Source organism: Bombus vancouverensis, chromosome 18 (assembly GCF_051014615.1).
Source record: "Bombus vancouverensis nearcticus chromosome 18, iyBomVanc1_principal, whole genome shotgun sequence".
In the NCBI taxonomy this organism is placed as follows: Eukaryota; Metazoa; Arthropoda; class Insecta; order Hymenoptera; family Apidae; genus Bombus; species Bombus vancouverensis.
Window position 1 is genome coordinate 5,070,071 of NC_134928.1, and position 16,680 is coordinate 5,086,750.

A 16,680-nucleotide genomic window follows, 5' to 3' on the forward strand; every position below is an offset into this window, starting at 1 on the left:
GTCCCAAGGATACGTCTGTTAGTTTCTAATTGAGGGTACTTTCCCAATTGTTTCGCAAAAGGTAATGTTGATAGTAACTGCTGGTAAATATGCATTTATATCCATAAATGAATATTCGTGAGATTACAGAAATTAGGTAATAATGGTTGTAAGTTGAGTTTATAATATTTACTGATCGTTTTGGCGCGTTTACGGAACATTTTAGAGCACTGGATAATAAAATTTAATCATAATGCAGATCCGAAGAAAATCATGTTGAATTTCTGAAAAATGGTATCTAAATATGTAGATCTGAAGAAAATTGTGGTAAATTTCTGAAGGATACCTAGTATAAATTTATTGCACAGAATATCGTGTAATTATCGTGTAAACGATAAATGTATCGTGTAAACGGATGTAATTAGATGATGTTGATTGTAAAGATTTTGTAAGTTTCACCGAATATTTTGCAGGAGAGAGCACGATGATAAGAATCAAGATCTGTGTGCAGGTAATGCAATTTGTACTTGCACTGACATGGAAAGAAGAATGGACAATATAAGATAATACTTTTTCTTTTGAAGCATCATTTTCCAAGGTAATTGGGTTTGAAGTTTATACTTTATGTAAAGTATAACATATTTTGCTTGACTAATTAATTTCCCTTTTTTACTTATTTATTAAGTTTAGGCTGTACTACATAAAAATGCGTCTACTCTAAATTATATTAAAGCTTTTTGCAAATATCTTGGAAACTAAAGCCAAGTAGCGATAACGTGTATAAAAAAAAAGTTGTCCAGAATGATGACCTTGACAACACATCTCAAAATCATGAACATCGGTGAGGTGTGCCCATTTGTATGTAATTACTTAAATAAGTTTTATATTTACATATTGAAAAATAATACGATGTATATCTCAATCTTTACCATTTATTTATTAATAATATTAACAAGAACACCATTATTGTTGACAAAACAACAACGTATGATTCGTATTATTCATTTCGATAATGTATTATTATTCAAGGCTCGAACAATTTCTCTAAATAGTATAACAAGAATATATATCAGCAAATGATACAATGTAGCTTTGTAAATTTGGACGGTAATACGACTGAAAATTGAGCTGATGAGGCAAAAACTTACGGTTGTTTGAAACCGACAACGTATCTAGATATGCGTGCGTTCAACTGCATGCACTCGACAAATTTCATCGATTAATTCCAAAACCAAACGCAATATTGGAATTATAACTGGGAACAATGTTTCCAACAACTAAAACAATCTAAAACAACCTTTAAACGCTGGATTTTCAAAAAAATGGGCCTAATACAAAATCACTTTTTTCGTGATAAATCATTATTTGTTTGGAACAATCTAGGACAAATGTAGAACAACTTGGAACAAGAACAAAAATTTCGAGAATTAAAAAATGGCGTACTAACTACATAATACTGAATTTATCTTATCTAAAAATCTGCCTTCCCAAAATACCTGATACGTAAAATAATGCATATAAGTTTTTGTTACTATAATTGTATAACTATTTCGGAACATTTAATTAATGTAAAGCGAAGTATACTTGATAGCATCGAAGTAGAATTACTTTAATGATAGCAATACTGAGCATTGGATAATTCATAGGAATAAATAAATATTAGAAATTTATTTAGAAATATAAAACCTTTATATTTGGCGTTGTTTGTGAAAACATGCGTTAAAGATACGTTCGTTCGCTGATTAACACTGGAACTACCGATAGTTGGTCTTTAAAAAATACGTAATAATAGAATATTTTTATGCTTATCGATTTATTACTTTCTCGCAGAAGCAATTCCATGTTATGTAGTAGGTTTTTGGTATTATTGATCCATCTGGGACCATAATCTCTGAACGAGAGTCGACACATTTATAAAATTGTAGAACCAGTCCTTTTCACTGCAGTCGTCATATCGAATCTGGTCCGATCGAATCGAACTGATATCGTCATATCGAATGATGCGCGGTAAAAATTTGAAAAACGCGTGGCAAGTTGTAGAAAACGAGGAAACTGGTTAATTGGGGTTCTGTGGCGGCACGGGCCACGGAACTTTTCAACGGCTCCGGATGCAAAGCGCGACGCCGCCAAAGCGCAACACCGACGTGCCCAATGTACCATCGATATCTTCACACTCTTTCCGCCGAATTCTCGGAAGAGCATACACGTGCCAGCACTGGCGGCACATCTAATGAATGCACGCTAGTGGGGGATATCGATGGGCTACGAAGGGAAGAATCTGCGCGATCCGAAACAAAAGCACAGGCGATCTGTCTTACGCCATTAAATGTGTAACTCCTCGCTACTATTTGCATAGCAACGCGTCGAATGATCTCTCGGTGTCTATCGTTATTTGTTAGTTGTTACCAGTTGTCTGTTAAGTGTAATCGTTAATTGTTAATTGTTAACTCTGATTGTTGATTAGTTCTAAATAAACTATTGTTCGTTAAAAACACCAAGAGTAGTTCCTTACGCACCTATCACCATACTTCAGTTCGATAAACAGATTGCAGCACTCTTTTACACTCTGACAAGTACCAATCATTTTGACTGGTATTGGTATAAATAACCTTGATAGAAGATTATTTTCAGTTTGAATACATAAAAAACAAAATAAAATTCATTATATTATTCTTTCAGTTATCGTTGCGAAAGTCATTACATCGTTGCGGAAAAAATATAACATGTAGTAGGAATTTTAAAATAAAATTGTAAAACCAGTGAATTTCACTGATGTGGTAGTGCTAGTGTTAAATAATAGGTTCATTCATTGTACGATAATTAAAAATGTACAACAAGAATCCTTTTAGCTAATTTATTTAATTAGATTACAAATTCCTTAAATTAAGGACATTTCTCTTCATTTTGATAATAATGCCGTATAATAAAAGAATCTTCTTTTCTTACTTCTTCTTTACCTGCAACACTAGAACAACCCAGAACGAAACTATGAAAAGTGGAACGCGCATATAAGACTGATTTTGCTCTTGCATCGATGTCGTTTGTCGGCCCGTGTTCCAATTTTCAAATTTTTGTTCTGGGTTGTTCTAGTGATGTAAGCGATGTAGTGTATGTGTTCCAAAGAAGAACCCTTTACCGTAATACTATTCTATATAAAATCAAAATATTCACTATGAAGACATTCACTTTTTTGGAATTATTTCTGAAATCTTCTGAGATAAATCATTATTCGTTTGGAACGATACGAGATTTAAAAAATTAGATGCTAACTTCGTACAGGCGAAAAGCTTGCAGTTTATTTTTACGATCATTTTTACGTAACCTTAAAAGTTCAAGACATTGTATATTATGTCACGTGTTTATTCTTCGTCCCATTGGATCTTTAGAAAGTTGCACGAATAGTTTTCGTGAAACGGTCTCATATCAACAAAATAGCTACGAATGAAGACTGTAAACAAATATGTTTGATCGACAGATTGAAAATTTAAACAAATTTCCTGTTGCTTCAAATGTCCTAATTTTAATGTTAACGTTACTCTTGCTTCTTTAACACGTTGACTGCCACGCGTGTTTTCAAAGAAATCTCCGTCAGGCCACGCGTACAGCAGTACCAAGCGTTCTCTGCTAGGTGCTCCCATCGATATTTTAGTACTGCGAATCGCTCAAGCGGTGGTCTCAAGAATGATCTTTCGTTTCGTTTGTTCGCAACGTTAAAACCACTAGCTGTTGTCGAATATAACGAAGGAAAGTGTGGTACAGATTATTCCGACCAAATGCTTTCTTATGCCACCACAATTAGAAAAGGAATCAAATGGTACAGAGAACTTGGCATTCGATTCTTTCTGCGAATTTCTGTTGTAAACGCTTTGACGGTTTAGAAAATTGCAACAAGGAAAAATATAAATATTAGAATATTTAGACAATTATTAGTTGCAAAATTATTGTGGTTGTCTGAAAATACAAAAAATCCTTGTCTTCGACGGAGTCAGCATAATATCGCCATTCGCAAAAATTATTCCGGAAGAAGCATTAGACGCGCATGCAAACTATCTATGTTATGCAAATAAAAGACGTCGAGTGGACCGAACAATGGCACAAAAGAATTTGAGGAAAACAACAACTTATTGACCAAATTGTCCCGACCAACCTCAGCTACGTATAGAATGCTTTAAGGTTTTACATTCTAAATAATTTTTTAATCAACCATTTTCGTATTTTTATTTTATAACAATTCAACAGTTTTATTATTATGGAATATCTTTTCAAATACCTACGACGATCCTTCGCAAGTAGTCAAATAAGCGACACCCTAATATGGGTTACGTGGCTTGACCAGAAACTTTGCTGACACCCGAATACGGCTGTCGTGGCGGTCAACGTGTTAAATACTATAAGTAAATTTTACTTTATGTATAAAAGGCAAGCCATTTTCGATCAAAATAGATAATAATTCAATTATTACTATAGAAATCAGAATTATAGTGGTTTTTGTTTATTATATAAATTTATTTATTACGATTGAAATAGAGAACTATAACTATTTAAATAGAACTTAATGTAGTAAGTAATGCGATACAACTAAGGACAACTAAATTGATAGTTCACAACTCAACTTACGACTTACAACTAACAGCCCATAACTTATGAGCAACGATTGACCCGCAACTACTCGCAGCCTACTCGCAACTGCCACTAGTCACAACTCAGTCATAACTCTAACTACGAGTATTGAATACTACTCAGCATTGACCCTTCTCTTCACCAACACTTCCTTTTTATACCAGAGTTTTTGGTATTACTACAACGCATACGTGTTTTACAACTGTCGACTCAAGATGGTCACGTACACCTTTCTTAACACGTTGAATGCCACGCCAATTTTCCAAGCTTTCGCCGTGGCGCCACGATGAGTCTTTTATTACGCGATACACATAATGTTGAAATGTTACCTACAAGAGATAAGTTACGGTGTGCAATCATCAATTTCACTCGATACACTTATTTTTACGATTATCAATTATCTCATATTGTTTCTTCGCGTTGTTAAATAATTGTTCTATGTTGTTACGTCTGGGGTCCTGCCTCAATATCAATATTGTTGTAAGTTTCCCATTGCTCTTTACGACAGTCTACTATAATTTCTTTAGCCCTTTTATTGTTGAAAATTTTGGATCTTAATTGCCGAAATAATGGTATAGGAACACTAAATTTACACTTAGAATATATATTAGAATAGTTATATATTTATTTGATAAACGATTTCAAAGATATTCATCGATACACACTTGCACGCGTCTCATCTTCTTCCATATCAAACTGTTGATTGAACAATTTACATTCCTTTGTTTTCGAGGCGCCACGCACACATATACTTCCATACTACGCGGTCAATCTAGTCAAGCACATAAAATTGTTAATTCATTTAAATTTGGAAGGAACGTTTATCGTGGATTTAATATTTTTAATACGTTCAATATCAGTGTTATGTTAATGGATATTTTCTTAAGATCTAAAGTATGATATTAAAATAATTTAATTTACATTAAATTATTATTATATAAATTATCTTACGGTTGATATCGTACGTGATAAGGATCACGAAAGAGTATGTAATTTGGTATAGTCTTTACCACAAGAAGTATTTCAACCTGAAAAAGTCGTGTAACTCATTTTCGTTGATCCGAGGTCTTATTCAAAAGATATTATTTTTTAAAACTGTTGCCTGTTATTTAATAACAATTGTGTCACTATTACCGCAAACTTTTCAATTTTACATAACATAACGCAAAAAAATAGAAATAAACAATGAGTAATTTATTTATATATTATTTCTACAAAATCTGTATAAAACTCTAAACATTTATACAACTTTATTTTTTACACTAATCCTATTACATTCATCAAATTCATCGTTATCTCAAACTTTTTATTTGTTTTTGCAATATATTTTTTGTAAAATTACGAAATACATTTATTAGGTCAGGAGCACAATTACATATACTTATTTTCATTAAATTGATTTAAGTCTAATTAGCTATACATAGTATATGTAGCTATGCATATTAAAGATGTTGCAAACACTGTTTTTTAATTTACATTGGAATCGATTATCATTTATGTCATCTTTTTGCAATACATGAATTTTGTTTTCTAAAAATGGTAAGTCCTAATGATAAATCGTATTTGATTATGAGATCACATGCGCATTTTTGCACCTATTGAACACTTCAAAAATGTCGATTATTATAATATTAAATATATCCTTGATTGCTTGTACACTTCCATAGATTTATGGCTTTAATTTTTTCGAATGTAGCCACTACATAATTTAAAAATAAAAAATTAACCAAAACAACCTCCGTATGTGTTCTTCAGTTACGTGCAAGTTATACGAATGCGATGACCAATGACATATTATTTGGCGTGTCAATGTAATAACAGTGCGATAAGGAAGAAAAATGTGTAATAAGAGACCCAGAGAAAAATTATATCGTGTTTTTAACATGTACTTATACCAAAATGTTATCATTTTTTATTCCAACAAAAAATGGCAAGTCTGCAAAAAAAGCGTGTTTTCCAATAGTAGAAACACGTGCTCTACGATGTATCTGCTGACGATGTAACATGAAATGATCTCAAGCTTTGATTACGCGTGTGAATTATAAAACCTGACTCTGTCTACACGTTAAAATACGTAGAACACGTTTCTGTACGGGCTGTTCAGCTTGTTCTTTACAAGACGATCGAATTGCTCTCTTAGACCACTGTAATTAGATCGCCCAATGCTACTTTGCAAGCTGCTTTGCTTCTAAATTTGCTGCTGAACGAAGCCATGATTTAAAACAATTTAATCAGCGTTATGATATCTAGTGCCCAATAACCTATATATATATTTAGTTTAGGGTTTAACAAGACTAGTGTCGTTTTATCATTCAAAATGATAAATTCTCTAATATATATGTCGGGTTCACAATATGGTTAGAGTTAGAGGCGTGAAACGAATCCTCATTTGGACTACACATTGTCGCTATGCAATAGAGAAGACACTGACTAGTGCAAATACGACTATTGCAGAATTTGACAAGTAACCGCGGTAATCAGACACTCGAGAAGCTAATGACAATGATCCTAGGTCCAACAACGAATCCGCGGTCAACGGGGTAACAGAATGCGCTTTCTTCCAAAGTCTAAGTCGAACACAACTTACTTGTCCACAATTCAAGTGTAACTGCACTTATATACTCTTCTCTGTACCTCTCGGGTCAACTATATTTTTAGGGAGAGCTATACAACTACTGCATACCTTTGTTAGGTAAAAACGCCCTCCCGTGACCGTGGCTACGTTTAGCGACCAGTTGTGTCACCTCGAGTCCAAACCCACTGTTACAAATCTCGAGCAAACATAATCCGCTTAAATCATAAACAACTACTTCTAAGTTTTATTATTTAAGCACAGCTATGATACAAAGTTTAGACTAAAGTATTGGGGATCTTCCCAAAAATTGCAAAAGCAAGGCCCCGATGTCCTTTCATCTCCGACATATATATATCTTTGAGTTAGGTTTAGTTCATTTCTTAAAAAAACATATACTGCCTGTTATAAAAGAAAGAAAGAAGTTTAAAAGAAACAAATTGCCTTAGTGGCATCGAAAAGCACAACATTATGAAAATACCACAAACGTTTCACTTATGCAATTTCGTGATGTAATTACGAAGGAATTACAGGGAAGAAATAAGTGTGGCTTGCAACATCCAAGCAACAAATGCTTTCTCCTCGAGCGTAAAGCTGAACGCGATGTGACATGGAGTGCAGACAGGAGAAGTCTCTCGTAATTAAACGATTGTGAGAACGTAGTCGGTCGATTCACGAAAGAACACTCGGTTAACGCATCAACCGCTAGTTTCAGACTTTCTCATTTACTACTGTAAGAAAAAAAGGTTGAGCGAGTTGTGCTTTCGTCCACCTTTTATGAAACTACCTATGATTAGAGAGTCAGTGACATTGGTCATTTGATTTTTATTCATTTATTTTCACACGCAAATTTTAAAGTTATTTAGGGAGAATTATCAGTGTTTAAGAAGGAATAAAAAGTATGGCTATGGTTTTTTGATGGAGAAGGTCATAATAAGCCTTTAAAAAATTCGAAAAAATAACATCAGGTTGCACTTATTTTCGCAAAGATGAAACTTAATATAACAATCGATAGTATCATGAAAGTCACATCAGTACAACGGTATTAGGTCGTGGAAAAAGTTTCTTTCGTTTCGTAAGGTAAACAACAATTTCTATTTTATATTATTTTATTGAATTAGGTATGATCCATTTCGTTATATTTCTATTATTATGTTCGTGCATAATTCAATAAACTAATATAAAACAAAAAACATTGTGCGTCCATTATTTCCTTGTAAAACGAAAGAAACTTCTCGGACAACCTAACAGTAATATGCGATTGGTCCATTTCGGGACGTATTGGATTGGCAACTAAGCGATGTTTAAGGTCATTACTACCTAATGACAAAATCCGCAATCACTTAATAGCCAACCCAATACATAAGTACGAGGCTATGGTCGAGATAGCCTGGACAATTATATAAATAGAACAGCGGACACCTTACCGATTTCAATAAGCTTGAAATATATTGTCAACGCCAACATTTTGAACAATTTTTGACCTATAAATGTAACCGCAACTCGATTTCTATTTACGAGATATTCATAAAAAGGTTTAATTACATTTAGTTTCCTTACACTTCATCCGAGTATCGAGGTGGCTGTATTTTTATATAAACTAAACTAGCTCAACCTAAATTTGACAGATCAATGCTAATTATTTTTAATATAATTAAAAAAAAGGAAGCAAAGAAGAAAGAGGATAGATAAATTGGAGTACATACTGAGAAGAGGCGGAGAAGAGGAAGAGAGAATAAAGCTGTTATCTGTGCGGGTAAATTCGGTAACCTGTATAAAAATAGTGCACCACTTCTTAAACTTCGAATATTTGTTGCCACTTCAATTTGTCAAAGTATCAAATTCTACGTTTGTCCTACATTCTTCCAAAAAAATAGTGATTTGTCTTGAAAGATTCCAGAAATAATCTCCAAATAAGTGAATTTTTTTATTTTATGTATAATAGCATATAGTAAAATGTTATTTGAAACACATATCTACACCTCTAGAACAAACCAGAACAAAAATTTGGAAACCGGAATGCGAATACAAGGATGATTTTACTTTACTCGACGAGTGGCGATTTGAGAAATAAAAGAAGACAGATGTATTGGCTAACTAGTCGAAACTCTAAACTCGGCATAGGAAATAAGCTTAAAATCTATAAAACGATAATAAAACCAATTTGGACGTACGGAATACCGCTATTGGGGACAGCAGCAACGAGCCACATAAATAAACTAGAGTCGCTACAATCGAAGATACTGAGAACAATAGTCAACGTCCCATGGTATGTCAGAAACGAGAATATACGCAGACTTAAAAATACCAATGGTCGAAGAAGAAATCGGTAGATACGCAAAAAAATGCAAGGAAAGAACGGCAACACGTCCAAACCAGGTGGCTGCCGAAGCGATCAAAACTCTGATAGAAAGAAGACTAAGAGGAAAACAGCCCACTGACCTCACTAAAGAAACATAATAGTCAAACTCGAAGATGGTATCCCGCTGGGAGTAGCCATCCACATGTTATTTAGCAATTAGGTTAGAAAAATTTACCAAATGTTCAGCTGGACAAATTGTAAGGTACAAATTAAATAATAAAAAAAAAATTCTAAGTTCTAGATGGTTGGAGAAGTCGCTCGGCGCCACTCACCCAATTTAACGTCGGATTTCTTCAACCGAACCGTCGGTCAACGACGACGGTCGTACGCAGCTGCGTTTGAAGCACTCTTAAACCCGAATCAAATGGACGACATTTATATCGTCTGTCTGGGCCAATCGCATAGTGGTACCAGTTGCGATATACACACCCGTCGCTTGTATTAATACACATACAACTTGTAATAAACATGTGAAAATTCCGCTAACGGAAATGTAGGGCTATGTTGGCTAATAAAAACCCCTTTTATTCGTGTATCTTAAGGGTCGATGCAGATGAGCGATATTTTATCCTAAGACATCGTTCCAGTGCCGTTGGAAAAGCAAAGAAATAAATAAAGTTCTTCTGTTTCAAAAAAGAAGGATGCATACATATGTATTTTCTTGTTCTTTCAACCCATTGCCGTTGCGGTCGTTTGTTGCAAATTCGATCGTTTGCATCGGACTTAAATCTTGAGCTTAAAATCTTCTGTTACAAATTATTAATTAGACCTATTTATAACTTATGCTAATCACATACGTTATAAAATCTCTGCCAATGCGATGGAAAACGCAAGGCTAGGCATCTTGAAAATAAGTGCATTAGAAGAGGCAGGAATTCTTTTAGAACGGCCTTCTCTTACTACAAGAAATATAACAGCAGCAAAAATATATTATTAAGAGCTTCGCAATAGATTTAATAATAATGATTTAATCCAAACAATGATTTAATTAAGGGAATTATTTGCCTTCACTACTTGTATTTTGAGAGGGCTATGAGAAATTGCCACATTAAGAATCAAATACTTTCCAATCAGCTCGGCATACAGAGGAGCACAAATTATTAGCAGCGGACTGAGAAAGTTTCTTATTACAAGAAACATACAACATTTATTAGAAGAATACAACAGGCAAGCGGCCAAGCCCCACCCTTGCGTGTGCTGTGGGATGTACTTGGTTAAACGTGCTTCGTGTTAAGCACACAGGGGCCCGACGATCAACTCGCACAACACTGGTCTACTGTCGTCTTGCCCGTGGAGGTTTTAGCCGGTAAGAATCCGGCACTACCTTCTGCCCACCTGTGCCAAGGGTGGTAAGGTGTCTATGAAGATTTCCTCCACGTAAAAAAAAAAATTTTTTTTTGTAGTATGAGAGGAGAGACGTTTAACACTCTATTAAATAAGGGTAGAACACATATATAGATGGTAAGGCACTGTCGCCTTTCGGCGGCACTTGGCAGATCTTTTTGGAAGGACCGCTTCCGAAAAACGCAGGTGCTAATAATTTTTTCTCACTGGCGAATAATCTTTATCAAACTTTCTTTGTGACAAATGATCTTTACATCCTTTTGAGCATTGGATTTCGAACGATATATTAGACGCGAATCTAGATGTTTGATCCATTGACATCATGTAATCAAAAACGAAATAGATAAAAAAATTTGATATGCAACTGACAAAATTTACACTATCAATTATCAAATTCCAAACCTGCGAAATATAATCACAGGCAAAACTTGGATACATACTGGTGGTTAGAAAGTGGCGCCTACCGACATTCTGCATCAATTTCAGTAAACATATTTCTTTGAATTTTTTCGAAAGTTTCTATTTGTAAATTGGTTAATTAATTATTTTGTTTTATTTTATTTATATTATCACATATTACTTTATTACCTTTTATATTATTTCATGTTTTTTTATCTCATTTATTTATTTTATTTCATCAACGTAATTTTCGTATGCCCTAAGAAAGCATAAAAGAATCAATGCAAATATTGTAATTAAATATAAGAAATTATACTCTGCGAGTACTCGAATTTTAAAGCCATTGGATTGGATTCGTTATAACTAATATTTTATTGATCTGCGGCATTTCAGTCAATATCACACGTTTATGTTATTATTATTATTATATTATATTATTATATAGTTATTGTTATATTAAAGCTGTTTTGTGAATACACGCTAAAAAAGGTACATGTTATACAGTTGTTTATGGAAATCGTTACAAAGTCACGTAGTATCTAAACGCCCGACGCAACACTTAAAACTCGTTCGTTTTAAATATAAATTCCTAAATTCCTAATTAATTTGGATCATTTATCAATTTTATCTTACTCATAATTATTTCTATTTTATTTAAAAAGAAAGAGAAACTATAATATAAGATTATTAAAAAATATGCTGCATAATTTCAGGCTGCATCAAACAACTGTTTTTAAATATAAATTCCTAAATTAATATATTAAATTTGACTAATTTAAACCATAATACGGATTCTTGTAAACCAAAAACAATTGTATGGCGTACGCAAATAAATATACATAATGTTTTTGAAGTAGCAATGGTGAAAGAAGCTATAACCGAAGTTTTCGAGAAATTTTTTAAGAGAAGAGCAGAACACCAAGTCGATGAACGTAAAAATGAGAGAAATTAAAAAATGCTTTGCTCAATTAATAAAATGCAAAATTTAAATAATAAAATAAATGATTGGTATAATATGAAGTTACAAATATCGATCAGCTTTTCATTTCCTATTTAATTGAAAATTTAATGAAAGATTACATTCATTAAGAATGTTTTCTAGAAGCAAAAGATTTAGTTACGAATAATATGTTTTCAGTTCCAAAGTTGTTATAAAAAGGAGGAAGTAGAAAATGTATAAAAAATCCCCTTACTACTGTAATTAAAAAAATGTTCACAAGAAACCAAGAAACAATTTGAAAAGAAAAGAGATAGCAAATTTTTTTAAGACTATATCTAATCTTTTTTCCAAGCATAAGGGAAAAATCAATAAAGATAAAGATATTAATTTATACTATAAAAGCAGTGCACACATACACACAGTAAATAGAATACAATAAAACTTCAAATGAATAGAATCAACAACTTTTCTATTTTGTTTATCGCATTTTGTATATTAGCGACTAATTATATATATAATTAATTATAATTATAATATATAATGTGTAATATATAGTATATAATAATCATAATATATAATATAATATAATAAATAAAATATATAATAATCTAATTATATATATAATGGCATGATGGAACAGTCCGGTTTTTTAAACGCATATAACTCTCTCCGTTTCTTAAAATTCATGAAAAATTTTCAATATTTCAGCCTCGTTTATTTAAATATCGTTCGTCTCCGTAAATGCACAAAAACATGTAGGTACTTTGCTCTAAATTATCATCATGCAATCACCTAGTATTTAATGAAACAGAAATATGCAACTTTCTTATCCCTCGAAATCTAACAGTTCTCATAAAGCAGAAATAAATTGAAATTAGAAAACAAAATGACAAGGCAGGTAACGTTTGACAAGCAAAAAATAAGCAGCGCTTTGAACCACATTATCAAGTGTTTCACTCGTAAGAATGATATCACGGCAAATAAACATCGGTAATTCTTCGTAAAACTAATCTATCCGTCGTATTGTATCAATGGAACAAGCAAAACGATTTTTCGCGCTTCGCAAAGTTCAAACATCATTGGACGGAACGCGATTACGAATTTACACTGACGCGAGCTCCATCTGAATCAAGCAAATAAGTGTGGAATGTACGCACTTCTAGCAAAATTCACTGGATATTAACCTATCAACATCCGGGGCACAGCTCCAGCCGATGGATGATCTTTCACGGCAATGTTTCATGTATATCCAAATTCAGTAACTGATATAATATAAGAGTTAAACAACCACCAAAACCCAAAAAAGGAAAATTAATTAATTAAGCAAAATATGTTATACTTTACATAAAGTATAAAGTTCAGACCTAATTGTCTTGGATAATGAAGCTTCAAACGAAAAAATATTATCTTATATTGTCTATTCTTTTTTCCATGTCAGCGCAAGTACAAATTGCATTACATACACATAGATCTTGATTCTTATCATCATGCTCTATCCTGAAAAATATTCAGTAAAACTTACAAAATCTTTATAATCGATATCATCTAATTACATCCGTTTACCAATTGCATTATTAATTATACCATATTCTGTGCAATAAATTTATACTAGGTGTCCTTCCTAGGTAGGTACTAGGATCAGATTCGCAGGCTAAAAAGACAACACCCTCTAGATTGAAGCATTAGATTCAATTAGAATCAAACATACTATAAACTCTTATAATCCAAGTTACGGTACCACGCCAAAATAATTTATTTATAATTCTCAAAGAGAAGTGATTGTAAAAAGTTTACCAAATAAAAAAAAAAAAAAAAAATGTTTCATGTGAATCGCAAACATTCCAAACGAACGTGTAACGAAGAAATATTACGCGCGACGATGTATGCGCGCGGCATTGATAAACTATTCTGGCAACTAGATTGGAGAAAAAAGCACGTTAAAACAAATGTACGAACCTTGTTCCGATAAGTGCTGGGCAGGCAAGCCCATTGCGCGTAGCTCATATGAACCATCGCTCAAGAATTTCTTGTTATCTCGTGAAATCTTTCCTCGTTGTACGTATCCCTTGAACTTGCACTCACATCAACACTCCATTATACACTGTTCAGTCAATTTAGAGTTAATCGACACTGGGGTTATAGAGTGAAAGATGAAACGAAAAATAGTTTAAACATGAGATTTGGGAAGAATTTAACCATACATAAAGAAATTAGTTGAATAATAATAAAGTGAAAAATAAAAATAGTTTAGAACTAATGGGAAATTACAATGAAACGCAAACTGCTGGACAGTTGGGCGTCAATTTTCTATTTAACTGTCAGAGTGTGATTTTAACGCTTACTCTGTATGACTTTCTCCGCGAGAATGCCGATTTCCGTGAAATGAAAATATATTGCGATAACTGAATATTACTCGATTAAATCCTCGTATCGCGGTATTTATCACGAGAAACGAACGCGCGAATAATCAGTTTGAAGTGACGCCGCCTTGCAACACGATAACGAACTAACCAGGACGAATAGGATATCGTCGATTATAAACACACTATTCACTATACGACTAACATTCAGTCGCGAGATTATGATAGAAAATTATGTTAACGAGTATTTTGAGAGGTTTTCTTGATCACACGAGTGAGAAAACACGTGCACGTTTCAAAGCGTTACTATTGCTACTCAGCGCGCGAAGGATACGCTCGGTGATTGTACTGGAGAGTCAGCAACTGCTGCCACTGGCCCAACTCAGGGAACCTCGACAACTGCTCGTTACGCGCAGTCGAAGCATACGGGACCCTCAGGCCCGTACGAACAAGCCAACGAAAATTTCGAGACAAGAAGACCGAAATTCCGATCGCTCTATTTTTTCTAGTATTTAGGTATATTTTTCACTGTTTCATACGTCTTGAAATATATCGTACGATATACGTTTTGAAATATATCGTACGAGATTTGTTTATGGAGTTTAAATAAATGTTTAAATAAATAAGTAGAAAATCGCTCGCCTCGTCAAATCTTAGAACGAATACTATATTTCGAATATTTTATATATTTTCGCATACTATGTGTATTCTGTGCATTTTGCCTTTTTCCTTATAAATGTATAAAAATTTGCATTCTAATGATAATAAACTGAAGTACAATAAATTATAGTCAATTGCTTTATTAATGCATGCTTATTTGCAAACAATTTCAATAAAAATATTGTTTTCCTTCATAAAGATTTATCATGTTTTCAAACCTTCTTTGTAATTAATTTATGTAAATGAATCTTTATTGACTTATAATCTATTTTTAAATGTAATTCAATAGCCTCTTTCTGTTCTCGTGTTTTGGCATTGTACAGTGGTGTGAATAATTATAAATTCAACGCCACTTTTTGATTTTTCATGATATTCAAAGAAAAATTGACAAAATCGGTTATATAATAACATTTTATAATGAAAGACAAAACGGAAGATATAACAAACAAAAATTGTATTCTTTTGAAGTCTGCAAAAAATTAAATTTTCTCCTGAAATTATATCTTGTTCTGTGAAATTATATTCTGTGAAAAAATATAAACCCAGTGTCAATTTTGTTATGTTTTCGTTCAATATTTAACGAATTTCTCTCTTTTTTAATTAATTCTATTAATCTATTAAATACACACTATCCACTACCTTATTTGAAGTTTCATTTCAATATCCGTCCAGGCAAATTTTATTCCTTTTTTAATTCAACGATGTTTTCTGTAATCATTTATACAGTGTTAAAATAACAAATGACTTTTAAATGCTTAAAATTAGAAATTCTACTTGACGATTGAATATATTTGATTAAATATCTTGTGCAACTAAATAGCCTTCCACACGCAAAACGATGAGTATGGTATTTCAGAAAATTTAGAATAAAACATGTATGTGATAGTGTAAACATATTTTAAGGTATATCACAATACTTCATCACAGATAGTTGATAATTTTACATAAATTAAATGAAAATAAGTATCTGAAGATCATTGTATTTATTAAAATTTATTTTCATTTCCTCCGACTTTTATTTAATTCCTAATAAATCGTACTATATTATATTTGAATATTTTTCCATATTTCCATAAAGCAAAATGCAAATTAATACGAAATAAATGAGAAGTAGGATTTTTATGTCTTAAATTTCCGACTCCATATGCGATCTGTATTTTCATTATTTCAAATATGTAATTCATTCGTGTAATTCACATAAATTCAACGTTTTAATTTCTTTAATAATCCGTTACGCTGTTTTTCAAACCTTGGAAAATTTCTCGACTAAATTTATTTTTACAACGTTATTTAACCTTTCAGAAGTATTTTCAACAATGTTTTAAAAATGTTTCAACTGATTTCATGTAGTTTCATTTATTTTATTTATCATGTATTTTATTTATTTTAATTGTCCCGCGCATATGTACACTAACTTCATTTCTAATTTCTTTAAACACAAGTT

The 16,680-nt window shown here is 32.5% G+C and overlaps 1 protein-coding gene and 1 non-coding gene across 2 annotated transcripts in view; one reads left to right on the top strand and one right to left on the bottom strand.

Annotated features, from left to right (window-relative positions):
- Window positions 1-16,680, bottom strand: part of CAP (Cbl-associated protein) — a 379,584-nt gene that overhangs the window by 304,761 nt on the left and 58,143 nt on the right. The window lies entirely within an intron of this gene.
- On the top strand, window positions 10,931-11,037 carry LOC117160456 (U6atac minor spliceosomal RNA). Its single transcript, XR_004464794.2, has one exon. It is a non-coding gene; the product is annotated as a U6atac minor spliceosomal RNA (small nuclear RNA).